The sequence below is a fragment of the Solanum pennellii genome, chromosome 7 (genome assembly GCF_001406875.1).
Source record: "Solanum pennellii chromosome 7, SPENNV200".
Lineage (NCBI taxonomy): Eukaryota > Viridiplantae > Streptophyta > Magnoliopsida > Solanales > Solanaceae > Solanum > Solanum pennellii.
In genome coordinates this window covers 60,787,788-60,808,097 of record NC_028643.1, presented here as the reverse complement: position 1 = coordinate 60,808,097, position 20,310 = coordinate 60,787,788, and the positions used below count along the sequence as shown (strand labels likewise).

Sequence of the window (20,310 nt, the reverse complement as noted above, 5' to 3'; positions counted from 1 at the left end):
AGAGTCACTTACACAAATGAAGAAAGAAGGGAAAATACCAAGGTGATAGAATATGAGAAACTGGGCGAAATAAAATGATAAAAAGTGGTATGTTTAGCCGATATGTCAAAGAGGGCAAAAAGTCACTAAAGTATACCTAAATATACCCTACCTTACCCTGAGCCTATGTTACAAACTAAGAAATTCCTATCCTGATCCTAAGAGTTGTATAGCGAACTTAAAGCAGTGAAAATAAGGGCAAGCTTATGGCAATATGTATGATTGAGTGTGAATTTGTTCTGAGAGCGAGTGTTGAAAAGTAATACTTATACTCAAACTGAAATCATTGTGTGAAAAATGAGGATATTGTTTTGAAGTGAGGACACTAGTTGCACTACCGGAAATATTAGCACCTTGGTGAGAAATTGAAGAGGATAGGTGTTAGTGCATGGTGAGTCTGTGTCATGGTCTGATTCCACATAATTCAAGCCTAATAGTGATAGCATGCATAAATATAATGAGACTGATTGGTATTGATAGCCAAATGATTGCGAAAGATAAAACGTGGATACTATTGTACAAAGATTTTGTATTGAGTCATAGTGCGTCGCTTGAGGACAAACAACGAATTTAAGTTGAGGGTGTTGATATACCGTGGTTTCACGATATTTTTAATGCCTTTTCCTTAAGTTTAGTGTGTCGAAAAACCTTTTTGTATTAATATTTATGTAAGTTTCTCTTTATTTGCAGGAAATCTGTGCAAAAGATTAATGCGGAGGTTTTTGAGCAAGAAATGCAGAAAAGTACCACCTACGGAGCTTGTGACGGTCCGTCATGCCCGTGACGGTCCGTAGGTGGCATCGTAGTGCAGCTGCTGAAGGAAGATGGTGTATTCTGACCAAGTATGGGGTTACGGAGTGCGTGACGGACCTTCGTAGCAATTACGATCCATCCTGCTGGTTCGTCATGAAGATCAGAGATGTAGTCCCAGTACCGAAATTCGAAGAGTTCAAGTGTTATGGTACGGAGACCCCCGACGGACCGTTGTGCCTGTGACGATCCGTCATACCTGCCGTCGAGGGTAATTAAGAGAGCAGCAGAAGAAATTGCACAAGTATGGGATGACGGAGTCCATGACGACCCGTCGTGACCACGATGATCCGTCGCGAGGTCCGTCGACCCATCCGCATTTTGACAGATTTCCAGCAAATAGAGTCCTAATTTAATTAGGTTTTTTGTAAATAGTTTGAAAAACCTCGTTTTGGGGGTTAGACTCTTGGTTATTTGAGCTTCTTTTGTGGATTAGACTTGTTGATTTTTATTAATTTCAGTAATTGAATGTTGGTGATTTTTGTTTATTAATCAAGTGAACTTCTGGATTTTTTTCTTTCTCATTGAAGTAAGTGCATGAATTCTTATATTACATAATTGAATATTGTTATTATGACTATGGGTAACTAAACTCCATAACTAGGGTTGTGGGAACCATAGGCGAATAACGAGGTAAAACCTAACTAAAATAACAATTCTAGAATAGTGTCTTGCATGTATTGATAATTCTTTCGCTTAGAAGTCTTTTTAACGGATGGCCAACGTTAGAATTCACCTTAATGCTACTTACCAGACCAAGGAGGTAGATGATAGGAAAAGAATTATCAACATAGATTTAGTGTATACTATCTAATAGGCTAGTATTGATTGGTACGAGGTAATAACTTAGTCTAATATCGAATATGATGCTTAATATTAGGTAAAGGTAAGGGTTAGCATAGAAACACACGTAGCCGGACCAAGGTGCGGAGTGAAATTTTCTAGATGCCGGACCAAGGATTTAGAAATACATAACTTATCACTTTGTATGCAAGATAATAGGTAAAGAATTGTTATAGTTAGAATTATCAAGTTATGAACCTTTGGGGAACACGTAAACCCTAGTTACTTTTATTAATTGATTAAATTCAAACATTTGAAGCTGTTAGTTGTCTCATTTAATTTAGCTAGTTATTTTCATTCATGTAGAAGTAAAAAAAACCCTTTTATTGTATTTGCTTTCCAACTAAATAATTGACTAAATAGTACTAATAATAGATTGAAGTTAACTCTGAACTATTTTCCTCGTGGGAACGATCCCAACCTCATTAGTTGGGTTCTTTACTTGATACGACCGCCTTACTTCTTATTTGAGAAGTAAGTTTGAGCGTATCAACAATCTCCCCGACTTGGACATGTGTCCTCGAATGACACTTGCCACTCTCCAAACACTTCCAAGATTAGAGACTCAACTAGCAGCTCATAAGCAAACCATAAAACACCTTTCATAGAAGAAAACATCACCTTCACATTCTTCAATTTGAATGGTAAAAACTCATTTTATAATCAATACCCTACTCATATACATCAGTTCTAACCACATTGAAATATTTTTTTGGCAAACGAATCAATTAGTCATTTTCTCAAAAATATGGCAGCATGCAGTTCCTAAGGAAACAATGACTTTTTTAAGCAACTTTTCAAAAATTCACATTTTTTAAGAAATCAATGATATAAACATGCTAATATGCAAAGCAGCATAATATAAACACATCTTATGACATAATCATGGCTTCATAAAACACACAATGCAAAAAGTTAATGAAATTCAATTTCAACCAAACTCCTAAACATCATGCACAAGCAACAATTTCAAGGACTTCTATCCCATCTACAAACCATACTCCCCCACTTAGAAGGAACTTATATCTTAACAAAAGAAAGAGAACGTCCCAACATCATCATCACTCTCCGTCTGATCCGGCTTCTCGACTCTAGAACGGAATGCATAGAAACACCTCTTAGTCAAAGAATCATCCTTTGGAACAGTAGGAGCAACTTTGTTACCCTATCTTGCTCTAAATGCAATCATAGGACAATCTCTCATTTTGTGCCCATCTTTACCACAACTAAAGAAACTACTGGTACCGAATAGACACTCACTGTAATGTTTCTTGCCACAATTTACACAAGTAGGCTTGCCATCCTTGGAACCACCTCCTTTCTCAACCTTGAACTTAGCACTCCTAGATTCTCATTGAGATTGAACCTTCTTGTTAAACCTAGTTTTCTCTTGATAACTAGCACCACTCCTTTTCAAGCTTCTAGCCGTCCTCCTAAGTTTAGACTCTTCAATTGATTGTGCATACACCATGAGTCTAGCTAGGGTCATATCATCATGCAACATAGCGGTACGACACTCTTCCACCACTAAACCGGCTACCCCTGTCACAAAATGACTCATTTCATCTCTTGGATTGGACAAAAGAGAAGGGGCATACCTAGACAAGTTGAGAATTTCAAAGAGTACTCAGCAACACCCATATTGACTTTGTTGAGATTGATAAACTCGTCTACCTTAATTTCTATCCTCTCTCGGGGAAAGTACATACTAAGAAAAGCTTCCTTAAATTCTTCCCATTCAACAAGACGCGGTCCTTCCGGCGTATTCTCCTTCCATTGAGTGTACCAAATTTGAGAAACATCCCTCATTTGGTACGAAGCCAACACTGCCTTCTCCCTAGATGTAACCCCGATAGCACTCAAAATTTTGTACAATCCATCAAGAAACTCTTGGGGATCCTCATTTGCCTTAGAACCAAGAAAGGTAGGAGGATTCATCCTCACAAAATCTGTCAACCTAGATGTCATAGTGCTCTCCACAACTCTAGGCATCATATTCAAATTAGCTTGCATAGTCACGGCTCGGGCAATAGCAATCAATGCCTCTCTATCTCCCTATTAGTCATCTCCGGAACCTCAATACCTCCTTCTACATTAGGTATAGGATCACATTGGGGAGGCACTTGGGCATCTTTATTACCTTGAACTCCTTGCCCATCTTGACGAACTTGCTTAACTTGCTCAACTTGATGGGGAACCTCCTTATTCACCCTCTCCTCTTCCAACCTTCTAGCGGCCATCCTTCTAGTATTCATCTCCTAGAAAACACAAGGAAACTCATAAGAAGGATAATCAAAACATTTACTCTACCGCATGACATAGGGGTAGAAAAGAAGGGAAACTCTATCGTCCTATAACGTCTCGCCCATAGATGTGTTGTGACTCACCCCGATGGTAAAGACTCTACTAGACGTGACTTGATGAGACTTCTTGATTCCTAATACTACTTTCACCACCCTATGCTCTAATACCAAGCTTTGTCACAACCCAACACCACACCCTAGAAGTTAGGGCACAATCTTGGATTGTGGAACGGCGTCATCGAACTCTTTGAGTTCTTAGACAAGGCCTTTCATATCATTCATTGCATATACATAGTGAAAAGTAGTGCGGAATTAAAAATTTTCACAAAACATAATATTGTCTTAAAAATCTCATTCATATTAAAGTAATATGAAATACTAAGTCTCAATGACATCATCTTAAGACACAAGAAAACTTGGGACACGACCCATACTTCAAAATACGAATATAGAAATACTTAGTCTATTACAATACTTTGAATGAAAACATAAAAGACATATATATTCCCTCGAGTCAAGTGAGGACATACTTCAACTTCTCTCAAACGATCTTGTAAGTCCAAGTCCTCACATCTCAAAGCTCTTCACCTACCAATAACTATATATATAGATAAAAACATGGAATTAGTACAACCACATGTAAAAAGTATGGCTTATGCATATAAATCATTAAAATGGACATTATTGGAAATATGCATCTTTTCATTTAATATCATATTATAATCATAATAACATCATAAATCAATTTATTAACACATAAGATACTTGTAGCATGTAATTTCCTCAATTAAAGTCATCCTAAGATTCATTTAAGTCACACAAAGAGAGACCGCTTATACACCCTCTCTAGATGTGCCTAAACGACCCTTAAGATTACCTTTAATGATTCACATACATATTTACAAAGCAATCATAAACATCAAGGTAAGATTCTTCTACCAAAGGTAAACTGTAAGTCTCACTTAAGTTAGTTGTGAAGCAACCGCCCATACAATCCCTTACACACACACTTAAGAGATCAAATAGACTCCCTAAGATTGGATCATGCTCACATAAATCACCAACACATAGATGATATGATATTCTTCCCAAAGACTATCAAACAACCTACTTAAGTAAATAAAGAACATAACGTCCATAGTGACCTCTTAAAGATTTCGTAAATAGTCCTTAAGATTACCTAAGGCTTAGATCATGACCACAAAATCAACCAACTTACCTAACTAGAGTCATACTCAAGACTTCCAAAGATAATACATGAAGAGATCATCTCTTATGCCCTCTTCACACTTTAGCTAAGAAATCCTTAAGTCACTTTAGATTAGGTACTCATTTATTTACATACTCCTTAACAGAAATCATTAGTTCCTTAGTTTATTAAGACTCATACATCACATAAAGGACACTCAAATAATGGTCTTGAACAAGACCTAGGAACTTTACATAACACCTTCAAAGTCTATTGTGCAATGTCTAGATATCCCATACCACCATCTAAACTCCATAAACTCCTCAAATGATAATAGGTACTCCATATGATGAGAATAGGCAATAACCGACATAGACCATGATAGCAAGACATGAAATCCGGAGTTCTATCCTACTCCGATGAGGTTGTTCTACTTGCCAATGGTAGAACTTGGACACATCCCATGTCGGCATATTGTTAAGGAATATGAAGGGCTTCTTTGTATTCTTGTCTCACACTTAACTAGAACTACTTTCCCTTACCATACTCACTCGGTCTAGCCTTTGTTCTCATAGAGTAATTCATACATTAGGTTCACATAAAAGAAATCCATAACTAGTTCATAACCCAATCACATTTACTTTACAAAATAAGGTTTATATAAAAGGGTTCCATAACTACTTTCCATGTGATATACCTTTATATAATTAATTAAAATACCCAAAATACCCTTAATAAACCTTCCATGACTTAATTTAGAAGTGGGGTGAATTTACCAATTTACCCCTTGACTTGGCAGCAGCCTGCGCATGAAGGCAGTTGCGTGCGATGCCTGCCCTTGACGGGCCGTCACAGCCACGACGTGGCGTCACTGTCCTCCGTCGTTCGCTGCAGTAGCTGTTCAAGATTCATATCTTCACCCTTGTCTAAGTACTCATGACGGGATACTTTGAAGGGGCGTCACTGACACGACAGGCCATTGACTGCTCTGTCGGCTAGGTCTGCCTGGGACAGCCTGCACACTAATTTTGGGTCCTTCCTCAAGGAACCTTAGATGGTCCTTGGGGATAATTTCCCGGACGTTTCCAACCCAAATACGATCGTCTATAAGTTTAAAACATCTCAAATGAATTTCATCCAAAACAAACACGTAAAAATTGATGAAACTCGCCTAGACGTACAAGGTCGACTCAAGGCATATCTTTCGAACGCCTTGGACGTTTTTGGTTGTTTGACCTCCAAACATCACGAATCTTTAAACACTGCCTATAAATACTATATTAAGTCAATTAATAACCTTATAAGACAATGAAAAACACATAAACACATAGAACCACGTTTTAGACATTTAGGTGACTTAGTCGTTGAACGTCTTGGTCGTCCTTTGACGTTTGACTTCCAACTCCTCTAATATTTTTTGTTACAGCCTATATACTAAATTTTAGACATATTTAGGACCTTATAACTTCAATACCAACATGTTAGGTTCTAGTTAACCTAGGTCATTTTCGGGGTCTTACAAAACACATCTATGCACTGGACTCGAATCTCCCATAGAAGTATGATATGTTCCCATGGAGGCGTTTTCAAAGAAGACCACTCTCCTTTATGATATTCTTTTGTCGAGGTGGACATCCAATCGCTGGAATTTAGCGAACATTAAATGCTCATGACTAAAGATTTCCTCTCCCATGATAATTTCTTCCATTTTTTCCTCCATTTGGTTGACGACGTCTTTGTCCATGCTTTTGCAGAAAGTATACCTATACAATATACGAACATGTAAAATTAATGCAATGGCAGGTAAATAAATGTATTATAAAGAAATTTGGCCAATGAAATGAGTTAAAAAAGAATCGAGTGAATGGAGGCGAAGTTACTATTTTTTGTAGTTTTCAATAGCAAGCACACGACTCATCGCGATCACGGGATAAGACGCTGTGATCATGAGCCTCACCTTTTCAAGTCATTGTAATTGCAGGATTAGACATCACAATCATGGAATTTAAAATTTTAATACGCCGTGATCGTGGGATGAGATACCGTGATCACGGGATGAGACCACGATCGCATAGAAAACTTCAGCCTAGAAAATATTTTTTTCTTCGGCATTGCATCAAACAAGTTGTAACCTGTTCTCGTGCCATTTTCAACCAATTTCAAGCCTCAAATTCATCCTTATTCAATTAACACCCATTACAAGACATTAAACTACAGTACTTCTCTACACAATAAAGTTTTCAACACAAATCGTGATTAAAAAAAACTAAGGGCAAGAATATACCCTTTTATAAATAACTCACCAATTTCAAGAAAAGATCAAGAAAGGGGGAAGAAGACATACCTTAAGTTAAAAAAAATGCTTGAAGGGAATTCTTGTCAAAAATTGATTAGAGTAATTGATCTTATGGGGGAGAAGTTTTTGGAAGTTTATGGGACATTAAAATGGATTTCAAAACTACTGCCTTTTGAAATTCACGTGAATCATTATGGTCGGGACCCCTCTTCTCACAATCACAACAAGAAGTTTTTTTACCTTCCATGAATGTGACACTTGTTACTTGTGATCGAGGCTAGATGCTCTCGAAATTGTGATGAAAAACATGGTGTTAGACTTGCTAAAGGTACTTTCAATTTGGGTGATGGCACAACAAAAATGACGATCCACACAATATTTAGGCGCATATGAGGATCAAAAAAATTGTCAACTCTTCTTTTTGAAGGTAGTTCACCCCAAACATCAATTCTAGTCAGTTTTATACATTAAAACATGTTCTAAACACCTGCACCAACTTTCAAATTATGAGGGTTAATTAAAAAAATGTCAAACCTAAACTACAAGTAAAAAATGAGACATCAAACTAATTAAGATATCGATGGGTTGCCTCCCACAAAGCACACACTTTAACACCGCGACACGACACGAGGTATATCACCCTTTGTGTTTCCAGTTTGAGGAAATGCACCTCCTGCCTAACGTTGCATCATACTTCCATTTCAGATCCTTTGGTTAGGGTTTAGAGACTCACTAGGCCACTTGAGAATAGTTTTTCATTATTGTTGGCCCTCAATAAACTGAAACTATTGATTCCATATGAACTAAAGTTGGCATATATAATATTTTTGGTTCTTTTATGCAACTTTAGTATAATCACATTTTTTCCAGCTTGTTGGACTATTATTGATTAGGATATGTTGCAAAGGCCTAAGGTCTAAACCACCGTCCCTTTTGTTGTCTCCACATTAGCTTCCAAAGTAGAGATCTCATAATCGAGTGGTACCATCTCATTGCACCTAGCTAGGTGCAAGGCATGAACTCCTCTTCGCTCCTTTTCACTATTTGATAAGGAGTAGTATCTACCTCATATCTTGTTCCTAATATGGTCCTAAGAGTTGCGAGTTCAAACTTGAAATTGACTGCCCATTGGCATCGAGTGAAGTGGATTTTGAGAAGTTTTTCCTTTTCTTAGGAGAATCAGAGTAGTTCCTTTTCCCCCCAATTGAGCTTTTCTGTTATGACCTTAAGCCAAAAATTGTCTTATCACATTCGATTCACGACATGGACATGGATCGATATAGGCAAACCACTCTCAAACATATGGTCACAAAAACTATAAAGACAACTACTCACAATTTAGGGAGAAACAAGTAAACTAGAAATCCTAAATCAATTAAATACGTCTAATTTCTCACCGACAATGGCGCCCGTTTCTATAATACTAAATTACCCTAAAAATTGTAAGAGTGAGTTGTTGTCATCAATAAAAATATCCAACTAAGAGTTAGGGAAAAATCGCACAAGGAATAATTTATCAGCAATCGAAATGTTAAAGGGTAAATAGATATTGGTTTGAATCTAAACATGCAATCTACAAGACTATCAAATATAAAGTGATTTTGTTAAGAAAATAAAGGATTTAGGAAAAGACAATATTAAACAAGGATAGATTAGGAAATTTCGAACTCAATCCTCATTCAACAATCCATTGACATCTCAAATCAATTTAAGTTTGACTAGAAAATCATCAATCAACACTTATCTTCTTTATGTCTCAAAGTGTTTTATAACAAAATCTCCTTCGGGTTCAATTAACTTCAACAACAAGCAGTCGAATACATTAATCTGAATCCATATTTCTAGCATTCAACAAAGTAAATCCAAATTATCTCCTTGTCTCAAATTTAGGATTCAAAGTCAAACATGACTATTAATCTAATGCTCCACTTCAGGAATTCTTATTCAAGCAATCCACATAAATCGGTACCTAGATTCAAGCATGCACTCTCAAATCATAGATTAAAGCATGAAAATTAGATTAAACCCTAATCATGAAAGCACACAATCACAAAAACAAGGATTAGAGTGAGCAATAAAAATCCAAACAAGTTGACTATTTTTAGTATAAAACCCCAATCTCAATTAGACAATTTCACCCATAGTTCTAGAAATTTAAAGAAATGAAATAAAGAAAGAATTAAGAGATTTTAGTAGTAAGAACACGATTGTCAAATCCAAATATGATTTGTGAGGCAACTTGGAAGTGTCAATCGTAATTGAAATCAACAAATACTTTTCTAATCTAAGCTAAGAATATGGAATTGTCTCTCTCTAGGATTATTGCGTACAAGATGGATAGATGAAAAATGATTGTTGGCAAGTGTGCAAAGGGATTTTGTGATCAATTTGGTGAATTCCCAATCTGCCCGGGTGATAGGTATTTACCCTTTGTAATCACGACAACTAACTCATGCGGTCGCGGGGAGTAGTGTATCTTGGACTTGGGATCACGACATCTGAATACAGAATCGCAAGGTTTGAATTTCATGGGCAACGCAATCACGACCTGTACTTCATACGGTCGTGATAACTAAACTTCTCTCAGTTCCACTTTCTTCTAATTAGCCTCTTCTTGATTCAATTCTACTTAATTTTTTCATCCATATTCTTAATCAACTCTCCATTTCATTTACCTATAAATTTTAAGCAAACCACATTAAAAGCATCAATTCTAAACTAAATCAAGTGAAAGTAACTATGAAAGATCCTTAAATGAGTTGAAATCCACAACTCATCACTCACTCCCTATTTTTCTACACTTATTTAGTTTATGTGTCCCATTCATTTTGATCCTCCTCTTGCATCAGTGTTCGTGGCTTTATTTTGAGGAGTTTGTGAGGTACCACCTCGCGGAAGGTGTTACTTACTATTGACTATGTCTTTCTATTATTCTACGAATGTAGACATTCAGACTTAATCATTTATAAAAAATTGTATATTTACCTAGTGGCTTTCATACGTGACATCATGTTTTGTTATGTTATTGTTTTCGAAATTTTTATGTTATGTTTAGTCCTTATTTCCTTTCTTACTTCCGTATTTTCCCTTGTCAATGATTGTTTTCATTGACTTGTCTTAGTTGGATAAGGAAGATGTCATCACACCCAATTTTTGAATCTTGGTAGTTAGAACTTTTATCTCTTCATGTCGTTGCTTTTTTAAATTGTAAAACTTGATGATTGTTTTTTTCTAAAGCAACGAAGAAACGATCTGTTGGGAAGGGTTTCAATTTAATTGCATTCATTGAAAATTTATATTTTATAAATAGGCTTATTTTTTCTAATATTTATACTTTATTTGTCTCCCACACCGGAATAAATTTATCTTCAACTATTTTTTGAATTTCTTTACTAAATATCTTGAAGGTATTACTCTTAAAAGGAATAGTTAAACAATTAAGAGGAGACATATAAACACGTACGACAGAACAACTAATTTTTAATTTCAATTACCCATAAATTATTCGTTTATCAAATTGCAGAAAAAAGAGCATATTTTTTAATTAATTTAAAATTGATTTTTTATTTTATATTATTATAGAAACAACTACACATATATTGTTTTGAATGAATTTCATAATGTAAACAAGTTTAAAGAAAAGAGATATGGAGTCTTCCACTCCAAAACATAAATTCAAAATACTTTAATTTAAGTTAAGATGGCTATTATCTTTCGGAAGAAAAATATTATTACCTCAACCATAATTTCATGTCCTATATCAATTTTTTAGTGATTCTTATGGTTTGCATTAAATATGATATTTGACCAACTTTATGAAAACTATTTATATTTATTTGGTCAAAGATTTAAAACCAATTATCATGTATTATCCTTATAATACACATTACAAAGTATAATAAATGACTAAGGTAAAAGAAATAAATGATTTTAATAAATTTCCCAATTAATTTCAAAATATCACTATTAGCAAAATAATAAAATTCTTCACAATAATTTATTTAAAACTCTACTCGGTTCACACCTTTGCACTTTAAATTTATCTTACCTTTAATGGACAAATAATAAATTGTCCAAAATTGAACAAACATATTTTTCAAGAAACAACTCAGCAATCTAGATTGTACATATAAAAGGCGAGATGTCTGTTCACTTCTTCATTTTAATTTTAGTTTTTGAAAAAATATATAAGCAGTCAAGAGAAGACACTTGAATGAATACATGTTTGCTTCTTCACTTACTTCATTTTTTTAAAGGGATTAATCAAGAGGAACATGTAAATGTGATTGAGACAGTATTGATTCACTCGTTCATTCTATTCAATTCATTTTTGCTTTTTATTTTCTTGCATAAAAGAATCGAATTACGTGATGGTGAGTATGATTCTATTCAGATATTGTTTTGTTTCTCATTTTTTTCCCTTGTGTTCATTTATAAATTTACAGTTCATTTTAGCAAGTGTCATGTTTTTGAATTTACAGAGCATCTCTAATAAATTTTAAAACCTACAATCAACAAGATTGATTTTTTTTATTTCTCCTGCTTGCAATCCAATTTCAATTCTTTTGTCTATGGCATATAGATGTCAACCCCAAAAAAGTTATAGTTAAAGTTGTGTACATCTTCCTATTTTCAAACCCTAGTTTGTGTATATCTCACCCTTTTCATATCCTATTTGTGGGATGACATCAGATATGTTGCTTTTGTTGTTGTGTATGGATATGTATGAACAATCTCATTTAAACATAGTAAGACTTCCATCAATTTTTCCACATGCATTCAGTCAATTATATTTTCCAATATTAGAACGAGACTTTCATCTCTATCTTAGAACGAGAGTCATCGAAGTATGATGCTTTCTTACTCCCTTAAAATCATTCCTATGTGCTCTCAAATCCAAAAGTGTTGTTTCATCTCTAAAATCTATATGTAATATCTATTTATATTTATTTCAAATAAGTTTTACTTTATGAAATACAATGTATAATATGGTTATGATTAGAATAAAGTGTATATAGCTTCAACGGCATATATGTATAATAAATTAACTATATTTCGTTTGTGTCTTACAGTATCTCATTTGGTTTTCAACTTTATACTCGTTAGTGTGAGGGAAGATCTTTCTTTTTTGCGAGCATGATTTGTCGATTTGAATAATTAGTTGATCTTGCCGTTTGGTTTTCATTCACTAGTATATGCCCAATATGCTTGAATAAGAAAATAAAAAGAAAGAAGATGCCAAGAGGAATAAGAAATCTTCTGGAGAGGACCAAGGGGATTCTTCCAAGAATATACTAGAGAACAAGCAAAAGGAAAAACTTATTCATAGTACGTAGTTAATTACTTCAACATCTTGCAACTGATTTATGTTGATTATTGTTGTCCTTGTTCACTTAAATAAATTTAAAGAGAAATAATGCCTCTTTTTTTCTAATTTTAATCGTATTATTAAATAAATTTTTAAAAATTAATTGGAGTATTAGCAGTCTAAAAATTAATTTCAATGTATCATTAGTAGCTCTTTTTTAGCAAAATAAAATATTAACTATTTGTTTCAAGGGAACAAGGAAAGCAATTCACAACTTTCCATGAAAAAGAGGAAGGATGCAGACAATCACGAACAACAAATTATTCATGGTACGTACTTCATTAGTTTATTCAACAACTCATAAATGACTTATACAATTAATTATCTTTCATTTGATTATTAATGATTTTCAGGTGAGTTTGAGAGCCTTGGTGAAGATAACCATTATAGTGCTACCATAATAGAAAATAACACTGTCAATACGTGTTGTATCCCCTCCTTCCTGCTTGCGAGGTAATTTTTCAACACTTGCATCTATTTAAAAATATTTTATTGAGCACGTTTATTATATTCCAAAATATACTTTTCTATCTCCAATTGTTTATTAAGAAACAATATGGATTTGCAGAAATTAGAAAGTGAGAAATTTAAAGAGCATAGCGAAAGCAACATAAGCCGGGATCAAAAGGATTCTTTTGTGGAGGAACTTCTTGGCTAACGAAAAGAAGAAATTATTGATGGTACTTAAGGAATTTTAAATCTTTTAAATTAAATTTATTTTAATTATTTAACTTTTTTTTCATCGAAAGTAGAGAATTATCTTAAATTTAATACGATGAGCGCATGGTAATTTAAACTCTTCCCCTAAATGGAACATAGCACATTGGTAGCCTAAAATATAGTCATTAAATTGAAGTTGCAACCCTACGTTTTGAACTTCTAATTTGTTTCACATATATCATGTAATGTCACATAAAATTTTTAGGTGAGCCAGACATCAACAAAATTACATGCGAAGATGATATCCCAGATAATTCTGATAACATTAGAAATGAAAAGATTATAAACTATGGCTCGAGACTTTTGGCAAAAGATGAAAATGGTGGAAACTATCATATCACACAAGGAATGCCGAGAAGTATCAAATTTCGTTCCATCAATAACCTTTATAAGGTAATTCATATAAAGCTTTTATCTATCTACATCATGTATTTAAAACAAGTTTCTAATATTATTCAACAATAGTTTATTTTTATCTTTACCTTTGATACTCAGATATTTGACAAAATAAAATAAATTTCTAAACTTATTTTGGTATCTGACCAAATTTCTTTCCATTCCATAGTGTACTTTCAGGCTCTCACCAATTGAAGATGAATATAATTGGAATCGTCCAAATGAAGAAGACCAAAAAATGAATCATTTAGCAAATGAAGATTCAAGTATAAAAAAAAAACAAAAAGACTGTTAGTTGTGAGAGAAAACGGAGAAACAACAACTGAGAAAGGATGTTGATACTTCTTCCCCATAGATTTAGGATTGCATTTTAATCATTTCTTTTGATCATATATCCAAGCTTAGGTTTTCTTTTAATAATTTTGTTGAATGTTGAATTTTATCATTTCATGCAAAACCTTAAATTTAAGTCGCATTTATAAAGTTTGTCAGTTGCTTCTTCAGTTCTTGTTTATTAACTATAGTTTATTAAGTATTTTTTTTCAAAATTCATCAACAAGAATGGTATCATCTCTCTCGAATAACAGTAGATCAAATTCGATACCAAGGGTCTTTAGAAAACAAACTATCTACCTCTACGAGATAGTGATAAGGTTTTCATACAGTCTATCCTTCCCAGATACCACTTAGTTGATTTCACTAGGTATGTTATTGTTGTTGTTGATACTATACCAAATCAATAAAGGTAAATATTCTCAACATCAATACGCTTTTTCACAACTAGTTTATGTATTCATAGAGTCTGATAAAAAGCTCACACTATATGTAATAGATATTCTTTCCTAAAATTCAACATAATGATCTTCACAATAACTAAATAAGGAATGGAAGACAAGAAGACACCAGCCATCAGTCCTTAAAAACTACTTCACTATAATAAATAAATGAAAGTGGCAATAACATATTTTGCAACTATATTGTATTTAATGGCAAAATTTAATAAATATGAGTATTTATAACAAAAATCCTATATAAATGTCATTAAAGGTTTTAGTGAAATTAGATGCAATGACATTAACTCAATTGCCTCTAAATGTCTCTTTTTGTAGTGCTTGTGCTTGAAGTGTCACTGTCACAACCTATATATGACTTATGAAGACGTGAAGCGATCGTTGAAAAATACTATAGAAATGATGAGAAGATTACAACAGAAAAAGAAATATATTGAAGGTCTAGATAAAACAAGATTATATATTGCATGCTACAGTATTATAATAGAAAAAAGTTTGAACAAGCCTACCCCTACCCCAACCCAATCCTTTTAACTTTCTATCTCATAGAGCTTAACTAGATTATTGGATGCCATTACCAGTTGTAACATAGTTGACAGTTATTATCCAGATTTATAACATGGCGATTGCATTGTAGATTTATCTGATGGAAGTCGTTGTAGTTGCATTTGCAACTGGTATGTATGTTACTTTAGAAAATTCAGTTGGTCTAGCCGTTACTCTCTATTTTATCCGTTTCATCTCTTTCACTGTGTGTAGCTTGTCTATGATTATTCTTCCTGTAAAAAGGCCTACATAAATTTAATACTTCTATTATAATTATATTGACTTTTAGAGTCCCTTCATCAACCCATATAATATTTTTTCTTACAATGTCAATGCTTATTAATAAGATTAAAATGATGCTTAGTGATGTAACTTATGAGGTAGAGATGTACGGGAAGAGTGATAGTTAGTCAAGAAAATCCACGTCTAGAAGATGAAGATTATTGAGATGAGGATGCTCAAATGGATGTGTGAGCACACGCTGAGAGAGATATGATTAGGAAAAAAGTTTTTCGGTACAAGGTGGAAGTAGATCTATGCCAGACAAGATGAGAAATATGAGGCTAAGGTGGTTCGGTCATGTGAAGAGGAGCTGCGAGGGTACGCCAATTAGGAGATGTGAGAGGTTGGTTGTAGCAAGAGTTAAGAGAGAAAGAGGTATACTGGGAAAACATTGTTAGACATTACATATAACTTGGCACAGCTCCAACTCAGTAGGTTTTCGGGTGTTCTCATACTTAACGTAGGAGAATTTGGGGTTAACCTCCTCCTTTTCCTCTTCTCATCATTGCAGTAGTATTTAGTAATTGTACAGTCTCCTATTATTCTATGTGTTGCAATAATTGTTGTTTTATTTTCTTTAAGTCATGGTATTTGGGTATTATATTTTTCTTGCAAATCTTACTTTGATAACATTCCTTTTGAGCAGATAGTCTATTTAAAACATTCTCTTTACCTCATAAAGGTGGACGTAAAATCAGCATACATCCTACATTCTCTAAACCCTAGTTGTAGGATTACACTATGTAGTGTGTTATTATTATCGAAAAAATATAAAAGAAATATTAATTGTGACGAAGGGAGGAACTATATAGTATTTCACAATCTTTTGTGGTCTTAATCTAAAATGCATTGCACAAAATATGAAATTTGTATCTTCAAAATAAGGCGGGTTACTTGTGATAACAACTAAATGTAAACTAATGGAGGGAGTATATATATGTTGATGAACTCCACTTACCAAAGTCTTTATCTTAAAGTGTTTGTCTAATGTGGCAGGCTGGTACATGAACTTGCAGAACTGTGTATTAAAACATCTTAAAATGCATATCTATGTGTAAAGTTCGAGAATGGCCCATACCACAAGGGACTATTTTGTGCAGCCCTTGCATTTATACTGGAGGTTCTTTCCATGGCTTTAATTTCTGACCTTCTTAAATTAAAAAAATTAAATTTGTAAAATCAACAGCTTCAAATTTTACTTTTATATAATATAATTTTTTGACGAAAAATATTCAATAGTTATTTTTTAATTAGCATACGTGGCTTCACCATTCAAGATAAGCATATGGTATCTTGTTACTATATTTAGACAAATCAAAGATTAGAATTAAATGTAATAAATAAATATAGGAAGAACAACTTTTGTTGTATTAATATGCTTCAAGTTATAGAATAGTCATAGTAAATGGATTTTTTTAAAAAAAATTTGATGTGGATTTGGGCCTCATAAGGCTCAAAAATTCATGAGCCTTGTAAGAGTCATGAATTTTTGAGTCTTACTTTTAAAAACCCTATCATTTAAACCGTTAGGGAAAGTAACGAAACGTTTCCCTTTTCGTAAATATATTGAGTTGCCCTATTGAAAATTGTGAAAAAATTTGTTGCCCTTTTGGTTCCATTGTCACGACCGGAGTCTAGACCCCAGACGAGACCGGCGTCGTTGACCTCTCAGAGGTTGCAGAGAAGCCTACATACATCATCGTTACTTCATCTATGTTAATTTTAGCGGAAAATTTGAACTTTTTGTTTTTTAACATGCATGTAAGTCATTATAGTTAAACTCATATACGTTCACCATTAACCATCTAACATTAAGATCATCAAATGAAAGAAATGGTACAATGCTGCAATAAATTTATACTTGCCAAAATGGCCACAATACAATGTCTGAAATAAAAATGGGAAAGAAACGCTAGTGGAACATACTCCACTAGCTCAATCCTATAACTAAGCTGCATTAAAATAGGCAAGCGTCCTCGAATGCATGAGGGCCTACCATGTCCGGATGTATGCTCCACGTCCGGATGGCTTCAGCGTCGACCTGTAAGCTCTAACGTCCACCTGTGCCTGCACCTAAAAATATAGCGTTGTATGGGATTAGGACACACTTATACTAAGTATGGGTAGATGCAAGCACACACCAAGGACATGTATGAGTAAGAATAGCTCTTTCCTAACAACATGATTTATGGAGATCAAGTTTGTAGACTTGCCAAATTTGGATTAGGAAGGTTAGTGGACTTGCCAAATTGGATAAGGAAGGTCACGCCATGAGAGTAACATGCATCATCATACGTAGCATATTGCACACATCACATAAAGTCTTACACATAGCACATAACATATTGCATAAAGCACATAACATCATTCATATCATTCGTTCATACGCCATGAGACTTTGGAATCACGGGCTTGACATCAAGACTTCCCAAAAATGAGGTCTCAACATATGGGACCTCAACTATGGAGCCTTCTTTAGCAAACACAGAGTCTGATTCATTCATTCGTACGTACTTCACTTTATACATTCATAAGCTAGTGTAAACACCAGCTATCCCTAGGATGTAGTTTCAGACTTTCATCGGGTTCGTTGTGCAATGATCAAGAATGACATAGTGTCATTACTTAAGTCTAGCTCACCTAATTTATTATCCTATTCTAGCACCTTTGGTATAATTCATTTCATTATGTGCATCATTTGAGGTTGGCCTCATTCATTGATTGGGAACTTTAACTTTAAACGACATATATCATGTGAACATCATGAAATCCTTTGTCTGCCCTACACTGAAAAGAGGTGGAATCACCGGCCAAAGACCCAAAACATGCTAGTATGTATAGGGGATTGAACCCTGCTAGATCCTTATTTTGGCAGCATAGGTTCAAAGACTAGGAGATATAAGGAGACCCATACCCGGCATGCCGAACAATCTCATCTCAAGAGAGTTACGTGAACCTCCGCCCTTCCTGAAGGAAGGCATCACCGCTCATAGCTAGCCTATCGGTGCTCAGTATAAAGTTCCATTACATTAAACTCATACATCATGGAAGCTGGCTTCTAGCATAAGGACATCATAGCTAATTAGATGATTTCTCATATCGTCATTAGTATTGAGTATGCATTACTTCAATAATTTCATTAGAGTGTTCATAGAGACTAGTTTCTTCGTTAGCTTTACACTCTCATAGGTGAGTACTTTTTGGTAATATTTACTCGGGCTCATTTAAGATTGCTCTCATCTTTCATATTAGCCGCTTATTATATTGTCACCTCATTCATTAACTTTAACGCATTTGCTTTTCATAATTACTCACCCCTTCATGTGAATGTTCATTTCATCATAGCCAATGCACTTGTCTATTTAGTGTGTTTCAAACTCTTACTTAACCTTTCTAGGGTTACATCATTTTATCACATAAATATTAGTCTCACTTACTTTTAAACGTGTGCTAGACTTATTAGTCGACAAATACAAGCCATGAGGCTTCATTCATAGTTTGTCTAAGTGATTCATGTTTACCCAAGATTTTATGGTACAAGACTTATGCATCTTGTATATATGCCAAGATATTGATTTCGATCTTTAGAGACAACATTCATTAAATATTTGTTTACGTACGACTTGTGTGTCAATACGGAATCGGGCAAGGAAACCCCATTTTGAATCCCTTTAACAACACTTCATAATATTTTAAACTTGATAATTGAACTTTTCAGATTTGGGAGACCCTAGTTCGATTCCTATCAACCCCATAATATTTCTTTCTTATTCTCCTGTCCTTTTTTGTTTTAAGACAAGGAGGTTGTGGGTTCAATACCCCACAAGCTCAGTATTTTTCTTTTAATTTATCTCTTAACTTTCTCACCTATCCAAGAGGTCGTGGGTGCAATCCCCGCTCTACACATTTAATTTCTCCTTTATTTTTCTTCTAACTCTCTCATCCATTCAAGAGGTAGTGGTTTCAATCTCCACTCACCACATCTATTTTCCTTTCATTTTTATCATGAAATTATTACGTAATTTTCATTTGGTGAGGTAGCTGTGTTCACACTATTATTTATTGTATATTAGTTTATATTTTGGGTTGGCCGATGATACATACTCAGTAAATGTTGCCCCGTACTTAGCCCTACTTGTGTTTTTCTTTATTTTCCTTTTATGAAGTGTAGAGAGTGTACCAAGGACTTAGAATTGCCCTCAGCTCTAGCCAGTCTCCCGCATATCAGGTTGTAGGGTGAGTTATTCATTCAAGCTCATTTTAGATTTTCTCGATCATGACTTGATGTCCTGTGTTTTTTGACACATACAATTTTATTCTTTTATTTTTGTGTATTTGATACTCTTTGACTTAGTATTTGGAGTTTAGATTTCCTTGATGTGCTGACTTTCAGGTTTTGGAAAATGATATTTACGAAGATTTTGGAGCTTCCGCATTATTTTTGTTATTCGCCCACTTAGGAGGTTAAGTGTGGGTGCACTCACGACTCGTTTTGGGTCGTGACTTAGATCCCTTGCATTACAAATCCTGCAACTGGTCCTTCAACTCTTTGAATTTAGTCAGTTACATACGATAAGGAGGAATGGAAATAGTATGAGTTCCTTGCTCAACATATATACAAAAACTGATATCGCGCTCTGGTGGAAGACCTGACAAATCTTTGCGGAATACCTCCAAAAATTCACTAATCACTGGAATAGACTCAAGCATATGAGTCTTAACACTAG

The 20,310-nt window shown here is 34.3% G+C and overlaps 1 pseudogene; it reads left to right on the top strand.

Annotated features, from left to right (window-relative positions):
- Positions 1-12,675: 12,675 nt before the first annotated feature.
- Positions 12,676-14,406, top strand: LOC107025125 (annotated as a pseudogene).
- The last annotated feature ends 5,904 nt before the right edge of the window (positions 14,407-20,310 follow it).